Raw genomic sequence first — 16,947 nt, 5'->3', positions numbered from 1 at the left:
TTAGAAACACTCTTTTTTTCCACAGTCACTCATTTAAATGGATTCCACTGTGCCTGTTTTATGCCTTTCTTTATTCCAGCAGAGACTAAATTAAGCTTTGAAGTTTAGTGAGAAATCCTAATGGCATTCGACTTCAGTGCTTTTGCCTGAATCCTGGGGAATTTAAAGAAAGGGGGAGAGCAAGAGGAAAGAAACCACTCTTTTATTTTTTTCTACAGCTTAATCCTGAAATGGCTGACTTTGAAAATAACCTTAGTGCCTAACTTTATGCATTATTCATATATACTAAAACATGTAAATACAGTTTTCAAAGGTTAAAATAAAACTCCTTTCCTGTACAGGCTACAATTATTTAATATTTTGACACAGCAACTTACATCATTAATATTAAACAGCACATAGGGGAAAAAGTGACATAAAACAAGCATTAACTTTTCTCATCAGTATGGAACATCTACACATTTCCCAGAAAACAATCAGACTACATGCATGCATAGTCTTCCAAAAAGGAGGGAAGAATTAAGCATTTTAATTTTGTATAAAAGACTTGGTTTAGTTCAGACTACCTCAGCTTTACAAACCCAGTTCATGGTTGGTTGTTTTTGAGTGACTGAAGGTAAACCAACAACCTTCCTGGGCCTGTTTTGTTCCTCAGACTATTTACACTCATGCACCCAGAAATTTTCTCTTCAGCTCTCTTATGTGGCAGCAATATGGGAGAGTAAAAAGGGGTAAATAAATGGAAATTTCAAATTTCTTCTGGGTCACGAAACAAAATCTTCTGCTCAATCTACAGCAGCATCAGAATTAAGTTCTGAGCTTTTGTAAACATAGAGGTTTGTTACAAACGCTTAATCCACTTCTACCCACTCTCCATGTAATGAGGCACAACAAAATTACTTTCAATGTACTTTCTGCATTATTTCACCAAGGATTGTTAATGATGTTTAATTTGCTATTGCTGCAAATATATAGCTAATTATAATTAGCCAAGAAAATGGAAACCATGCATTGACTGTCATTCTCCAGAACTGTGTAAAGAAGACTCTTGTTTTACAGAACACTGCTTACCAGGAGCGGCTCACTTCTCTCAAGTCAGAAAAGCCAAAATCCTTACTTTTAATCACTCACTACAAGACATATGCTAAGTGTTAATACATCCAAGTTGAAAATCGCTGAAGCATTAGCATATATGCAAAATACCTTTAATCAGAACCATGCAGAGAGGAGCTTCCAAAACAACTTGTTTCCACAGCATCTTACAAAAACTCATATTGTTATTTATAAATTGCTTTCAAAAATAAAAGGCCTGCATCCCCAGTGTGGAGAAATAAAAGCTACGTCCATTTCTGGTCAAACTTGACAATTTTATCTGTACTAGGAGTACAATAACACTATTTTAATAAAAAGACCAGAATGAAAACTAATTAACTTCTATTTATTAACTTAAACTTTTATTTAACTAATCTACAAATTAATTAAAGATTTGAAGTCAGTTGTGAGCATTAACAACCAAACACAACATTATTCTAATAATGGCTTATTACATTATTTCTCTGCTGGAATGCAATATTGATTGGAAATCCTTGGGATGGAACAAATTGATTATTTGTGCAAATTTAACAACTGTTTGCTTACAGATGCAAATGCTTATGGTTTAATTTGAAATAAGTCTATAGGCAAGTTCCAGATGCTGGCAAAGAAGGCCCAGTGCATCCACTGCTCTAAACATTTACACCTCTTAAATTCAGCCCTTTTGCAGCTCTATAAATTGCAATAATTAAAAGAGGGGGGAAACGCTTAATGCTGATAGATGATTTATTTCAGTGAGTAACAGCTTCTGATTTCTTGCAACTTAATCAAAAGGAAATGACCCAGGGCTCTATCTGTGCATTCTCCATTACCATTTCACATCACTTCCACTCAAAGCTTACCTGCCTCAATGAGGAATAACACACTTCTGCTTTGGCTGAGGAGACTCAGAGCTGTTGCCAGCAAGCTGTCTGAGATCTCCTGTGCTCTGTGAATAATCATGTACCAGAAGGATGCTCAGTGGGGTGAGGTGGCAGCAACCCTTTCAAAAGGAGTCAGGAATGCCACCAACACTGGAAAAGCCACCCAGTGTCTGTCATTTTACTCTTTATTGAAAATATTTTGCTTTCCCCTACTTCCATACAATTAAATTTGCCATGGTGAATTGGCATGCAAAATTGCCCTCTCCATATACATTGTTGTTAAATTACTCTATAATTAGTACTAACATATTGTACTTGGAGCATTTACTATGCTTGATGGTTCCATCAACATAACCTTATTGTGATATATAGCAGTAAGGACGACAATTAAAATGGTATTACTCACTTTTAAAGAGCCACTAACAAGTTCTACCTATATTTGCAAGCATCCTTTCAATCATGCTTAGCCACCTCCATAAACTCTATTAATAATTCTATAGTGCTGATTTCCCTGTGGAGAGAGAGTAACAGAAAAGCCTTCACTCCCTTTTGGGCAGGATGGGGAGGCAGAGAATCCAGAGCCACGGTAGGGTACCTGCCTCCCATGGAGCAAACACCAGGGCCTTTTGAATGCCCAGGAAATCAGTGCTGGAAATCCCCCATATCATTCAGCAGGATTTGGGATCCTAAATTCTCGAGGCACTTCTGCAAATCCTGGTTTATTGCCCAGGAGGGTAGAACTTACATACCCCCAGGGACCTAACAAAACAGAGAAGTGATTCCTCTGTTGGAATTTTATCCAGTCACACGGGCCTATTTCCTGTGCATTGTCTCAGAGCCAGGGCCAAGATTTAGCCCTTGGTTAGAAAGAATATTTATACATCTGCTTCATGCAAGCTGAGTGCAGGACCCACCATAAATAGGTAACTTAACACTAAAATTACTTTTTAAATGAAGCCTTCATTTTTCATATGGAAAAGGAAATCCATTGGAATACTAATAGCTTACATCTTTCAGATTTGTATTCAGGTACGGGGGAGCAGTGTGAGGAGGAGGGGTAGAAGTGACCTCAATTCTGACAGTCACATAATTTTGTGGTTCAAAAGTTATTGGAACGTTTCAGAGCATAATGCCCAATGATTTGCATTCCAGAAACCTTCCCCAGAAACTGAAGGATTGCTAAAGGGTGCGTATCTCAGCTCTAATGCTTGTGCCCTTTTCTCAAATTAGTGATACTGTCAAGCTCTGATGAGATCGTATCTGACACAGAGCAAAATTATGGTAACAGTCATGTGTGATCTTCTCCAGCCCAACTTCTATTTCCATGGGAGTACAAAAGGAATGAAAGTTCCATTAGGCTGTATTTGAGAAGGTGATATTCACCCTGCAGCTATAGGACTCTATCTGAGCACTACTTGTCACATCCTCAGAAAAGAGTAGAAAAAGAAAATTCAGAAACAGCACCAATAATCTAAGCAATCATGTAATACAATCCCAGCTACAATTTAGTGCTGATTGTAATTCTAGGTTTCTAGATGCAAGTGAAGGAAACCAGATGGATTTTGGGGAACTGTTTCCACATGTATAATTAAAAGGGTGCTATAGCAGCTGAGGATCTGGCCTCGCTTGTGAGAGGCAGGATTTGAACAGTGTGTTTTGCCTATAATTTGGTTATGGCCAGACCACATCCAAATAGCTTCCCACTTCCTTAAGGGAGGGATGATTAGTGACTGAGAGGCATGTTCTGAGAGCAATCTGTGAACTGGGATGTGAACCTGAAATCGCCTTCAAACACCCAGTGCACCAAGAGACACACTGCACACAGCCACTAAAAATAGGAGGAGTGGGCTTGAATTATTTGTTCAGTTTCTGAGCTCACCACCAGCTGAGGAGCCTCCTGATGGGTGTATCTGCCTCAGGTCTGATGCTTTCAGGGAGGAACCACAACTGCTGTTGTAGAAGGAGAAGCACTTAGCAACACCTCCAATTAAGTGTCAGTGGTCTCAAACAAGCACCCTAATATAGATTTGATAAGAATGCCTACATTAATTATAAATCCATTTTTTGTTAGAGGTTCACAAAAGATTTAATAAGAGATGAATCTAGATGTGTGCTAATTAGCTGAAAGCTGTATGAAGGGTAAAATTCCCACCTGCACCAGGTGGTGTTTGGTCAATGCTGGATTTGGCTTCCACCCATCCCTGGTGCCAAGAGGACCAAACTGGTCATGAGCTGACCTCACTGCAGAGATATAACTTCACTGCAAATGTACAATGTCCTTCCCATCAATACTAGATACTTGCAAAGATATTTTTGTTAAATCATTGTAATGCTCTACCTGCAATTCAATACCAATGCAATCAGACGAAGATTATGCACATACAGCTATGACTCACTCACTGCCCTGCTCAGCCACATGCTGTGTTTGAGCAGGAGAATATAAAGCAAAGAATCTCCCTTCAAAATACAGTGTAAATGTTAAATTCTAATGGGCATTTTTTGGAGGACCATCTTTAAACATTTGACACACAAGTGTTCATTTGCAGTCAGGGTTATCATACACTGTTAGATGTGAGCCAAACTCTGCTCAGAGTGCTGACAGCAACACCAGGACCTGGAGGAATTATGGGTGTGATCCACCTTCCTTCCCATGGCTAGGCCAAGAAAACAGTAACTTAATCTTTAAAGGTCTAGACTATTTGTTGCAGAGTTCTCTGGGGCCAAGAAGGCTTTTCCACAGGGAATAAGCATCTATCCATTCTTTAGAGTAAAGGGTTGGATTCCAATGTCTGTCACCATAAAGTACAGTGACTTTATTTAGACCTCATGAAAGTGAAATTCGGTCATGTTACTCTGACCAAACAAGTATTAGAGAAGAGAGTTTTGATTTGAATATCAAAAACATCCAAACTCCCCTCAATAGTTGTTAAACAAAACATCATTCAGAATGAGACTAACTCATGTTAACATTAAAACAACATGCAGGGGGAAAAAAGTGAGAAAGCAAGCAAGTGAGAAAGAAAACTTGATATAAATCAAGCCTAAACACTCCACCAATCATCAGCTCTCTAAATCAAGAAATCTGACAGATTTTCCAAGTGAGAATCAATCTTCCTGTCTCTGCAGTAAGTATACTGTAATCCTTTTTCCAGCACAGTATAGAAAATGCAACTGCCACATTCAAGATTTATTGAAAAATATTCTGCCAGACTGTTTGAATGCTTCTGTTCCAAACGCTTTTAAACAAGAGGTCAGAAGAGTGTTCATGGCTCTGTCCTCCTCCGCTGTCCAAAACAGCTTTGGTGGAAGACAGTTCACGTAGTTTGTGTGCCTGCCCCAACAGGACCTGTGTCCAGAACCTGAGGTGATGCTCCTGCCAGATGCCACCCCCTCACCTCCTGGGTGTGGCAGATGCTGCTGAAAGCACAGAGAGGTCAATGCAGGGAAAATGAGACAAAAAAGCAAGGACAGTTAAATAAACAGGAAGCCAGTACTAAATCCCCCTCACTCCCAGCACTGCCCCTGCCTTCCCTATCTATTGCAGGCTGCAAACCAAAGCTCAGCCCTCAGAGAACAGACTGGGATAGGCAACAGTACTGGAAAATAACCCCTTAATTCTCAGTATAATACAGCAAATCAATGCTGCTGGCATTGGAATCTGTTCATGTTACAAGAAATTCAAGTGATTCTGCAAAAATAACCCTGAGGCAACATGTAAAGGGAGAGGGAAAAGCCATTGAATTAAGAAACTATTTAAATTCAGAAACCATTGAAAAGCTCATCAGCTAAGGTTTCACCAGAGTTTCTTGGGCTATTTTTAAAGCACACTGATGAGTTGACAAGAGGTATTCTTCCCTATTGCTTAGAGCCAGGGGACTTCAGCAGATCCATCTAAGAGGCCACCTTGCAAGCATTTTGTGGCTTGCAGCAGGCACTGGTGCTGTGGTGATGCTCCTGGGCTGGTGGTGCTGGTCATTGAGCTGTGAAGCCAACAGGTCTGCGGTGAACCTGGACTCCTTGGAACATTTGTTTTAGACACTGTGTGCTAACCCTGGTGTCCTGGCTCGATTGCAGTTTGCTGTTTGCACCCCAGCAGTCTGCAGCCCCTGCACTGCTGGCTGGGAGGACGATCTCTCTCTGCCCTCCACCACCATGACATGGCAGCACTGGTCAGTCAGTGCCAGGGGACACTGGGTTCTGGTGAGGGCAAAGTGACAGCCACAAGTCGTCTCTGTGCCTGCCAGAGATGTTAAGGTGTGTACTTCCTGTGAGAACTTAGAGGAATGTCAGATAATCCATGATAACCCAGAGGGAGGGGAAGGCTCCAAGCAGGGATGTGAAGAAGCAGTCAACGTTGAATGAACAGGCTGATGTTTTAGGAGCTGGCCTGGCAGGGAGAAGGCAGTGAGATGCAACTGAGCTTCCTCACTTGACCTTCAGAGGAGCAAAGTGATCTGTTAAAACTTTAAAAAATGCATGTTCCTACTGGTGAAAAAAAGCGAGCAGAGGAGAGGCCATTTCCTTCCTGTTTATCCTTTAGTCTCTCTAAAAGCTTACAATGAGCGCTTAATATAGTTTGGTTTTTAATGAGGATAATTTGTATTCCAGGAGAAAAGCTGAGGTTTGATGTTCCTTCTAAGTCTATATGATACAACAGCCAATGTGTCTGTTCAACAGCAGAAGCAGACCTTGCAGGTATTTTTGTTCTACATTGGTAAAGGTGGTTATTCTTTTTCAAAAGGCATATATTTTTTCTTTGCTTTCTGCATGTATTTTCACTTTCTTATAAGCCAAAGTAACATATTTAATGCAAAAATCCTGTGAGAATGCCCCCAGAGCTCCAGTGGAGATGTGTCACTGTCCACTTTTCCCATGAGCTGCACCTGCTCCTCACCCCACCAGTCAGGAACATGCCCCTGTGGGAAACAGCCTAGCATCCCTTCAGGTGAACATGCAGGAAAGATGGGATCTGAGCTGGTGTTCAAAATTCAGCAAGAACAATTTCCTTTAAAAATTAATTACTGCTGACATCTAGTATGATTGCAGGATGCGGGCAGACACCAGCAATTAATTAATTGGCAGTTTTCAAAAAAGAGGGTATTGATTTGTTGTTCGTCATAAACCTGGAATATTAGATTGAGGACAAGACAATTACATAAAGCAAGGGAAGGAAATTGGTTTTCATGAACGAGACAAATGGAGAGGAGTCTGGGTGTCTCTGGTTTTCACCTGAATCCCCATTTAGGGTCATACACCAGAAAGACACATTCAAAACAGCTCACTCATTCTTCTGAAAAATTCTCTCCAGTAAATAAACTATGCTGTCCCAACCCCTGCTCCATCTCCAGCACAGAGCCACTTGCAGCAGAGCAGGACCTGGCTGTGCTGTACAGCCCAGCAGTCCACTCCTCCCCTGGAAAATGTCACCTCTCAGCTCCAGAGAATCTTCTGTGAATAGTTCTGTTCAGTCCTCTTCCCTGCAAGCTTCCTTCCCTTCCATACAGCTGTATCACATGGAACCTGAGTGGCATGGCCAAGGCAGCATGCTGTCAATCACACTCTCTTTATTCCTGGAGCACAATTGTCTCTTTTTAATTATCTGCCCCATCCATTGCTCTGTAACACCTCTCTGTTTCTCTTTGTCTCCATACATATTATTTACCCCCCATAAATACTCTTTCCCATGAGATGGAAGCTCACATTTGGGTCATTATTTAAGGGTTTGACTGGCACAATTTCAATGATTCAAGGGGGAAAACCAGCTGAAAGATTCTGTTCTCCCTGCCAGTCTGTGCCCTGCAGCCCTGGGGTGGCAGGGCCCTCAGCAGGAGCAGGGGCATTGCTGCTGCCCTGGGCACCCTCTGCCCCTGCTCTGCCCATCTGCACCTCTGGCCAGTCCCATGGCTGCCCATCCTCTGCCATAGCCAGGGGGCACAGAGCACCAAGGTCTCCCATGGCAGGGAGTGTAACTAAGCAGTGAATTTTAACTGGTTACGTGGCGTCTGGTGACACTGCCAGCACAGAAATCCTGGGGAAAAACAAACAGGAAGATCTCACGCAGGCAGTTTCCATGGATGCAGCTGCTGCTTGAGTGGGTTAAAAAAATAAAATAGTCTGTCATCCAGAATTTCACATTCCCTTTCTCCCTGCATTCACATGCGTGCGGTTTGAAGCTGTTAATTCCCATTTCTGTTCCTGCCGCTGCTCCTCAGAGACTGGGAACGTGCCACCTCCTGATTGACACGGCAGGCCAGGGAAAAAGGACATGATCAGCTTGCCTGTTCAGCATTCAGCATGCTGACAAACAACCCATTGCCAAGGAATAAAGCCTGCTTCAGAAAGCCAAGGCTTCATTAGCAGAAGCTATTTACTTGCTGCCCAGACTGGGAAGGCAAGGCTTGGCCAGCCGTAGTGGGTTTGGCTGAGGACAGTGCTCAGACCCAGGTGCTGCAGACTCTCTGGGTTCAGTGAATGTGAGAGGAACGTTTTGACTCTCAGTGATACAACTTTTTGACTTGAGTTCCTCAGAAAATCAGGAAAATCACTTTCTTTAACTGTGCTGGTCAGGGGATCACCTCCTCATCTTCATCGCACCTTCTTTCAATACATTTTATCCTTTATTTTATCCTTTATTTTATTCCTTCCAAGGAATTTGGCAAAATCTTCAAGGCTTCTGGGCTACCCACGTCCTGGTAAGTTTCACCCCAAGGAAGCCTGCTGCTTGCAGAGGTGACAGGCTGTTTGGGTCAGAGAAAATCCCCCTCCCTGATGCTGCTGCTAACAGAGATGTATTCCTAGGCAGCACTGATCTCTTCCTGAGGGTCTCTGGCCTCCTTCCAGGCAGGACTCACTTTGCAGGGAGCAGAGAGGCAGCTCCACCAGGCTCAGTGCAGGGTTAAATTGGTGCAGAGGTGTTGCAGCTGGATGAAGGAGTGAGAGACACAAAGCACATTGGACAGGAGGGATACCCAGCAGGGCTGAGCCTGGGAGCCCTGGCAGAGTTCCCATTATCAGCCTGAGATGCCCCAGTCTAGTGGGATGCACCCTGCTGTAGGAACAGCTTGACTGCATCAGTTCCTGACTGTAACAGAAACACCCTGCTGGTGAAGCCAGATCAGCCTAATTAGAAGAACTGAGAACTCAGGCTCAGCACAGCTGATCTCATTGTTTGCTTGGGAAGGTGTATCTTCCAAAGTCAGGAATACACTTCACTTAAAAGGGCTTCCCTGCAACTGAGGCAACTCTCAGTATTGTTTTCAGGAGTGACTGAGGCAGATTTGGAGGTGGGAAGGAGAAAAGGACTGTCACATATGTGATTTCCAGTAAAAATCCAGTCCTCACTTCCACTCAAGGACATCACCCAGAGCATGCTGCCCAGGACCACCACCAGCCAGGCTTGGGTATCTCCCAGGACAGAAGCCACCCTCCCTCTGTACAGCCCATCGCAGGGTTTCACCACCCTCACAGCAAAGAAGCTTTTTCTGATACTAAACGTAATGTTCGGCATTTCGGTTTCTATCCATTCTAGTCACAAAGTTGAAAGATAAATTTTGGAGTGCTTAATGTGCTTAGATTGTGACACAGGCACAGCAGCTCTGCCCATGGGACTTGCTGTAAAGGAGCAATCCAATCACTGGGAGCGCTTGTTTTCACATCACCTGCAGAGAGAACCACTCTCCATCTACCCCAAATAAGCCCTGCTTCAGAAACATGCTGTGAGTGAAGTCCACGGACAGAAAAAAAACAACCTGCCTTTGATTGCACATGCAGGAGTCCTTTGTGTTTCCCAGGAGAGGGAATGGGTTCTGGAATGTGGAGCCCTGGCACCTTTCATTGTGGCCTGGCATTTCCTGTGCATCTTCTCTGCCAGGTGAGTGGCTGGCCATGACTGCAGCGCTGTGCAGGCCTCTCCCTGCAGCCCAGCTCACATGTCCACCAGGGCCACGTGTCCACCCAGCCCCGCAACCATGAGCTGTGGGAAGGTTATGGAGTGCCCAAGCAGGGACTGGTGATTGCAGTTATTATTCTGGTTTGTTCTCTTGGAGGTTCCTCTCTGCAGGCAGGGCCCCTGGGCAGAGAAAGAGGCATTGCCTTTCAAAACACGACTTCTATCTCCCCTGGACCCAACTTTAATGACAACAACAAATTGTGCAGCCTCGGGGCTGCATTTCTTTTGCAGCATCTCCCTCCTGTTGCATTGCATTTTTCCTTTGCTATTTAGCACTTGAGAAACAAAACTGATTAGAGATGTCGCACTGGAGAGTTTGGTTTCAGGGAGTAGAAGGAAGCAGCACTAAAAGCATACTGAATATTCATTCAACAATGAAATCCTAAATCTCCTTAGCAGCTCTTCTGGGCAACACATTCCAAAGTGAGATTTGAACATCAAGGTGAATATTCATTATATTGCAGTTGGCTTTTTCCTCAGCAGATCTCATTTGTACATCTCGTTGCTGCAAATTCTCGTGCACAACTAAACTTAATGCCTGGGCTGAACAGAAGAAATTTGTATGTGCAGGCTGGGCAGCAAACACTAAAGATTTGTAAAATGCAAATTCCACCGCAGTTTAGTAAATACCAACACCTACCAACTAACCAGAGTTGTCCAGGGCATCTTAATGTTCTGCTTGAGCCTTTCTCACCTTTAGTCATCTACATGCTGTCATCTCAAGGAAGAGGAAGATGGGCACAGGAGCAAGAGCACTGTATCACTGTGAGCTGTACAGCACTTACACAATGTCAGGACTGGGGTCTGTGCTGAGCTCTTCAAACACCTCTTTTCTAAAGAAGGGTTTCTTCACACTGTACTTAAAACTATTCCCAGCTCTTCATAAAACAATGTCCCAGCTCACTTCACACATGAATTGCAACGTACATGTGCAAAGAAAATAAGAGTCAGTTTTTATGGAGAAGCTGCCTCAGGGATTTCATTCAGAATTATTGTCTTCAATTTTATTAAAATCAATATGAGATTTTATTACAGTATAAATTAAACGGGAGGCTATTTGCTCCTCAGATACCAGAAGCAATAGTATGAACATCGCTTCAAGCAATGATATTCATCCAGATGTCTTAGCTAATGTTATCCATGTACAAGTGTGGAGCTCCATTTCTTTTTCTCTCTTATTTTTTCATCCCTTAAACGCCAGGCACAGTTCATGAAATGTGACTGAGGCTTACAGATGATACTCAGATATTTTTAAAGGCTCAGGAAACTCAGAAAGGACTTGAAGGAACTATTAAGATCTGTGGGAAATGCTCTACAGTGAGTGATTAAAGAGCTCAATTTGTTTAGTTTATTAAAAGAAGGTGAAAGGTGACTTGATTACAGGGTATTAATAAGTTCACAGGGAGAAAAGTACAAGGGACTAAATGGCTTTTACCCTAGCAGAGAAAACAGCCAGCACGCTCCAGCATGCACCAGCCAGGCAGCTGGCCTGGGCAAGGGCTGCTGCTGGGGTGCCCAGCCCTGGCACATCAGCACCACTGCCAGACAAACCCTGCAGCAGGTGTGCCTGTCCCCGTGTCAGACAGTGGGTTTGGGAACTGAAACAAAGAGATTGGGGCTCACGTGCTTGCAGGCAGCAGCTGAGGTCTGCTAGAGCTGGGAAGCTCTAAGCTCACACATAGGTGGCAGTCTGGTAATAGCACTGCTTTGAGATTGAAACTTCTAAAACTAGAAGAAGATGGGAAATTTCGTGGAAATGCCAGAGTGTTACAGGAAAAAAATCAAATGCTGTATTACAGTAGATATAAAATAAATTGTGATAATAGCCAGTATCCTGTCAAAGTTGATCTAATAATCACTTAAACTGGACTTAGATGCTTGAAAGGTTAATGTGCCAACAACTCATTTCACTGAGCTGCCATATATCAGTAGACAAATCATTTAAATAAATATATACACACCCTGAAGAAGGTCAGCAGAGTCTGTAAATGCAGGTCATATCCTGAAATGATGCCAGTTACTGTCACTCGGAAGGAAAAAATTATATCAGGCTGATTTGCATAGGGAGAAACTGGACCTAAACACTCAAGATGGAGAAATCAAATGCAGACAGCAGCTGGTTACGTGATCTTTAAAGCTCATCCCACCACATCATACAAAACTAAAGCACTCCCAGTTTCCTTCTAGATCTTACTCTTTCTTTAATTAGGTCATTTGCATAAAAACTGGATTTCTACATTCAAAGTCTAACAGTTCTAGCTGAGGTTTTGTGCAGGGTTTTTTTCCCTCGCTTCTGAAATTGCCTTCGCTTTGGGGACATAATAATTTCTCTCTTACTAATTATGATGTCAAAACCAAAGGATTAGCTACTCCACTAGGAATATATACACAATGAGAGGTGATTACACAGCATTCCCTTCTCCATGCAAAAGCCATTGGCATAAGCCAGTTACACAGAAATAACACAGACCGAACACTGACTCGTGCCCTGGGTGCAGCATCAAGGTAGAGCTGGATGTGGTTATGCTGCATTTACACCAAGCAAGGCCAGCTCCTGCCCTCTCTGCCCAGTCCTCTTATCTGTATCATGTCATTGCAGTTCTGTGCATCATCAGAAATTGGGCACTGCTGTTTCTTCCTTCTGTGCTCTGCTCACCCATACTGAACAAAGCCATCAGCACAGATTCTGTTCTTTTCCCATTTTTATTTCTTATTTTTAAGTCAGTGAGTTGAAAAACCTGTTTTTAATGAAAAGATATGAGCTGTGCGTTAGAAGCAGGATGAATAAAGCCTCCTGAATAAAAAATTCTGCAGGTTATTAAAAGTGACACATCAAATACAAACTGGATTACAGGGCACAGTGAAGTAATTATTTATTAGAGAGACACAATTAAACTAGTATGTAACACTTTTTGAAGCCCTGATAGATAATGACCACAGGGCAACCCCTTGGGCCCAAGGGATATTCCATATCATGAAGTGCCTGTGAGCACTGAAAAGTGCTGAAAAGTGTCTGAGACATCTCATGCCTAGAAGTTTGCCATCCTATTGCCACACTTCCTCTGTCAGTTCAGCAACACAGGCACAACCTTGCTAGGAAAGGGACACACTCTGTTTAACTGAAAAGAAAAATAATAAGACACGCAGTGTCTTACCAGTTATCACAAGGAGCTGCATGGTCCCTTGTACCTCTCTCTGTAAGCTAAGAATAGGGGCTATTTTAATATGCTGCCAGATACAGACCATTATGGTTGAACATGCTCAAAACACCTCCTCAAGCCACAATCCAGCTGCTCACAGCAGTCTCCCATCTTTCCACACTCAAAGCCCCTCATTCTTGTGATCCCCACTGAAACAAATAAATATGTAATACTCCTGTTTTCTTCAGGAGAATTTATGTAGAAGATTATTATTAATGTATAAAAGAATAGACATATGTTCAATTGTAAACAGTGAAGTAATTAAATACAGCAACAGATAAGCAGGGGACATGGTAAATTTTTCATCATTTGAGTTTTTAAAGATAATATTTCTTTTGAAAAAATGCATGTTAGTTTAAATGGACACGCTATCACTAGACATAGGAATTGGTGAATGAGAGTCTAGGCTTCAGGATGTTAATGCAGTTCATAAATAGGTCCCAGGCCTAAACAATTAAAGGCTTTTCCCCCCAGGGTTACTATGTGACAAGGGAGTTACAGTTCATACTCTATTAACCCCTCTTCTGTCACTGTCAGACATGTTCTTCAAGACAAATTTCCCCAGCTGCTGGTTCCAGAGGAAAGAAAAAGAAAGGAAAGAAAAGCAGTTACTGAACAGGATCTCATGGGGTTAGGACGAAAGTTAAAATTGCATCTGACTGCAATAGCAGTGTCCTAGGTATCTTGGATGCTGGCAGAACTAATCAGGAGATTTACTAGATGTAAATAATAACTAACAAGTATAAGTGAACATGAACCGAATTCTAGCCTCATGCAGGTACTGTCTGATCCTCGGTCTAGCAACTTAGTAGAGCAGAGCAATGTAAAACGCCTGCAGTGGAAGCACTAGAGAGCAGCAGCACAGGCCCTTTCAACCCAATGGAGATTAAATATGGGACAATAATTTGCTTTTTAAAATGTAGGACAAATGACCAAAATAGAAGATGCAGCAAGATTAGTAGAGCAGAAAAGTCCAGAGGATGCAGAAATAATTCATTCTGTTATCGAATGCCTGCCGACACACAGTGCAGCTCAATAAAGGCATTGCTACCCCTCAGTGCTGCAGGGGAGGGAACAGTGGGCACAGAGACAGAGGTGTGGTGGCTGTGCAGACTGCACCGCCCCAGCCCAGGGGACAGGGCTGCCCATGCCACCCCTGCAACAGCAGCCAGCCACGGCGCAAACTGAGCCAATGAGGCAACAAACAGAAAACAGGCCAGAATGTCTTCAGAGGACTTACCCTCCCATGGAGTGCCACAGACAACAGAAACTGTGCCAGCCCAAAACGTGCGAGCAAATGCCTGGCTCTTGATCACCTGCTCAGACAGCACAGATACAAATCTTAATTAACTCTTGATGCAGGGTGTTCTTATAATGATAAATAGCACAATGAAAGTGGAAAAATATTTTCCACCTGCTGCATTTGGCTCCTGCAGGGCAAAATGGCTCATCTGGATTGTTATGAAGCCATTCATCACTAAGATTTTCTGTTACCTTCTTACATAGAAAATTGCATTTTAAGAGTTTGATGGTGAGTCTGAAGTAATCCTATTGGCTTCATACAACAATACATTCAAGATGTTGAAGAATCTTTGTCTTAATTCAAGCTTTCTACTTGATATTTATTTGTGTGACCTGCAGTGCTTACCAGCTGTGGTCACTACCAGCAGTCTGTGCAACAGGGCACTTCAGATGACTGGAAGTTTCACATCTCTGGAGAAATATGGATATCTGCCTTCTTAAAAAAAATAATGGGGCAGAACATCTATTACCTTAGCTTGACCTTATGCACAGAACTCTGATTTATCCTGTGGGTAATAATGGATGTAAGTGGCATTTAATCCTGTTTTTATGCTCCTTTTGAGTGCTATGAAGTCTTTACATCACTGAAAACCAGTACAGGCAGAATTAGTGTCTTTTGAGGTGATTCACAGAGAACTCCAATGGCCATCTAAAAGTGGAGGAGCCTATGCATTCCCATGGATCACCACAAGAAAACTACTTGCTCCTGGGTGAGGAACCTCCCTGAATTCTGAGGAACCATGTCCAATCCCTTGGCCCTTCCAACCAGCACAGGAGGAGTTCCAGTGTGCTATTACAGATAACCTGATTAAAAGAAGCATCCAGTTTCACAGGGAAAAGGGGGAAATATATTTTCCATCAGCTGTCTAATCCTAATTGCTTATCAAAGCATAGAAACAAATCCAATAGCATTACTACTGCCATGAGAAATTATGGCCATGGTCATTCTCATCTCAGAAGCTGTCAGCCAAAATCAACGCTGCCACTGCTGCCACAGCATCACTAAGGGACACAGGGATCTTGCAACGTGCTGTGAACATGAGGTAAAGAGCTTTTCCAGAAGCAAGTTGGAAAGAAAGGATTTCAGCCTCAGAATGAGCTAAGGTCACAGTATTTCAAATGTTTCTCTATGTTCCAATGTCTCACTCAAACTTGAGCTGCTTGATCATTGAACAGAACTGCCTGCTCCATTGCAACAGACTGCAGTAACAGCACCTTGCAGCCTGGTACTAAGCAAGGGCCAGGCCATTTCCCAAGCAGAGTTTTTAGACTTGTGAAAAAAACCATCAATTTTTCATTTCATTCCAAACGTTAATGAATGTCCTCAATTTATCAGTAAAAATTTGAAAATGCATTACGTTCTTCCCAAAACATGACAACAAGAATGAATGCTATTTGCCAATAGGATATCTATCTTGTAGTTTTTAAACACAACACACCATCTGTTCAGAGTGGAATTATATAGTCCTCCTATCCATGTCTCAATCTTCCTGTATATTCATTTATCTCCTTTCGTTCTTTCTTCTTTTCTCTTGCTCACTACTTGTGGTTGATGGGACTGTGATTAAGCCCAGATGGACACAGAGGCAAGCAGGCCCCAGCACAGGGCACTCGCCCTGTCACCACAGTGCCAGGAGGTGCCTGTCCTCTGTGCCACAGTCTGCCTGGCTTGTGTGTTTACCCCTCTATTACCAGCACTGTATCACAGTTAATAACAAGCTGTGCTGTGTGCTGATATGCCTCAGGGAAAGAAACATCTGACTTTCCAAATGAATAACTCTTAAAATTATTTAGAAGAAGTCCTCTTGACAAGATGATGTATAAGATTATTTGTCATGCAGTGCTTTCCAAAGAGCTTAGACTAGGATACAACATACAGATCTAAAGACTGAGCATTAATAGAAGAGGAAATCTGCTCCTGCACCTTGGTGTGTGCCAGCAGCAGTTCCCAAACCCAGACACCCATCCTGAACAAGTCAAGTTGTCCCCATGTCCTTTGTTCTTCCCAGGTTGTGCCCTCACTTCAGTAACCAATGACCAACTTCAGGTAGCTTTGGTTCAAAGTTACACAAAGCTTGTAGCATTTCTCTCCATTTTAACATATGAGCAGACAAAACCTTTGTCTCCAGACTGAGCAGTATTTTCAGCTTTCCAGGTTTCTTAAGCAGGGTCAAAAAAAGCTTGATTTTGAAACTTACATTTACCCAACTGTAACTAGGGCAAATTTCTCCCAAATTTGCCCTAAACCAGGACACCAACCAACGCTCACCCAAAATATCAAACTTCAAGCCATCCTAGATACTGCTGGGGTGCACCTTCTTCTCAGCTGGCTTTCACCAGTCTGCTGCTTGCTGCAGGGACCTTTCTGTTAGGCAGAAGCCCAATAATCACTGTAATCAGGAATAAACAATGGATTTGTCTTCTACACAGATGTATTAAAACTGTTGTGAAACAGAAAAATGTAATACTATGAAGATATACTCCACCATGTGTTATTTACCCCAAACCATTAGCTCATTAAATGAGGAATGCATGAAGTAGT

General features: G+C 42.6%; 1 long non-coding RNA gene across 1 annotated transcript in view; it reads right to left on the bottom strand.

The window, feature by feature from the left end:
- Positions 1-5,017: 5,017 nt before the first annotated feature.
- Positions 5,018-16,947, bottom strand: part of LOC143695537 (uncharacterized) — a 37,830-nt gene continuing 25,900 nt past the window's right edge. The window contains exon 3 of the long non-coding RNA XR_013184841.1: positions 5,018-5,369. This is a non-coding gene — a long non-coding RNA (uncharacterized LOC143695537). The remainder of the gene's footprint in view (positions 5,370-16,947) is intronic.

The sequence above is a fragment of the Agelaius phoeniceus genome, chromosome 20 (assembly GCF_051311805.1).
Source record: "Agelaius phoeniceus isolate bAgePho1 chromosome 20, bAgePho1.hap1, whole genome shotgun sequence".
In the NCBI taxonomy this organism is placed as follows: domain Eukaryota; kingdom Metazoa; phylum Chordata; class Aves; order Passeriformes; family Icteridae; genus Agelaius; species Agelaius phoeniceus.
The sequence above is the reverse complement of the archived record's forward strand: the minus strand, read 5'-3'. Positions and strand labels throughout refer to the sequence as shown.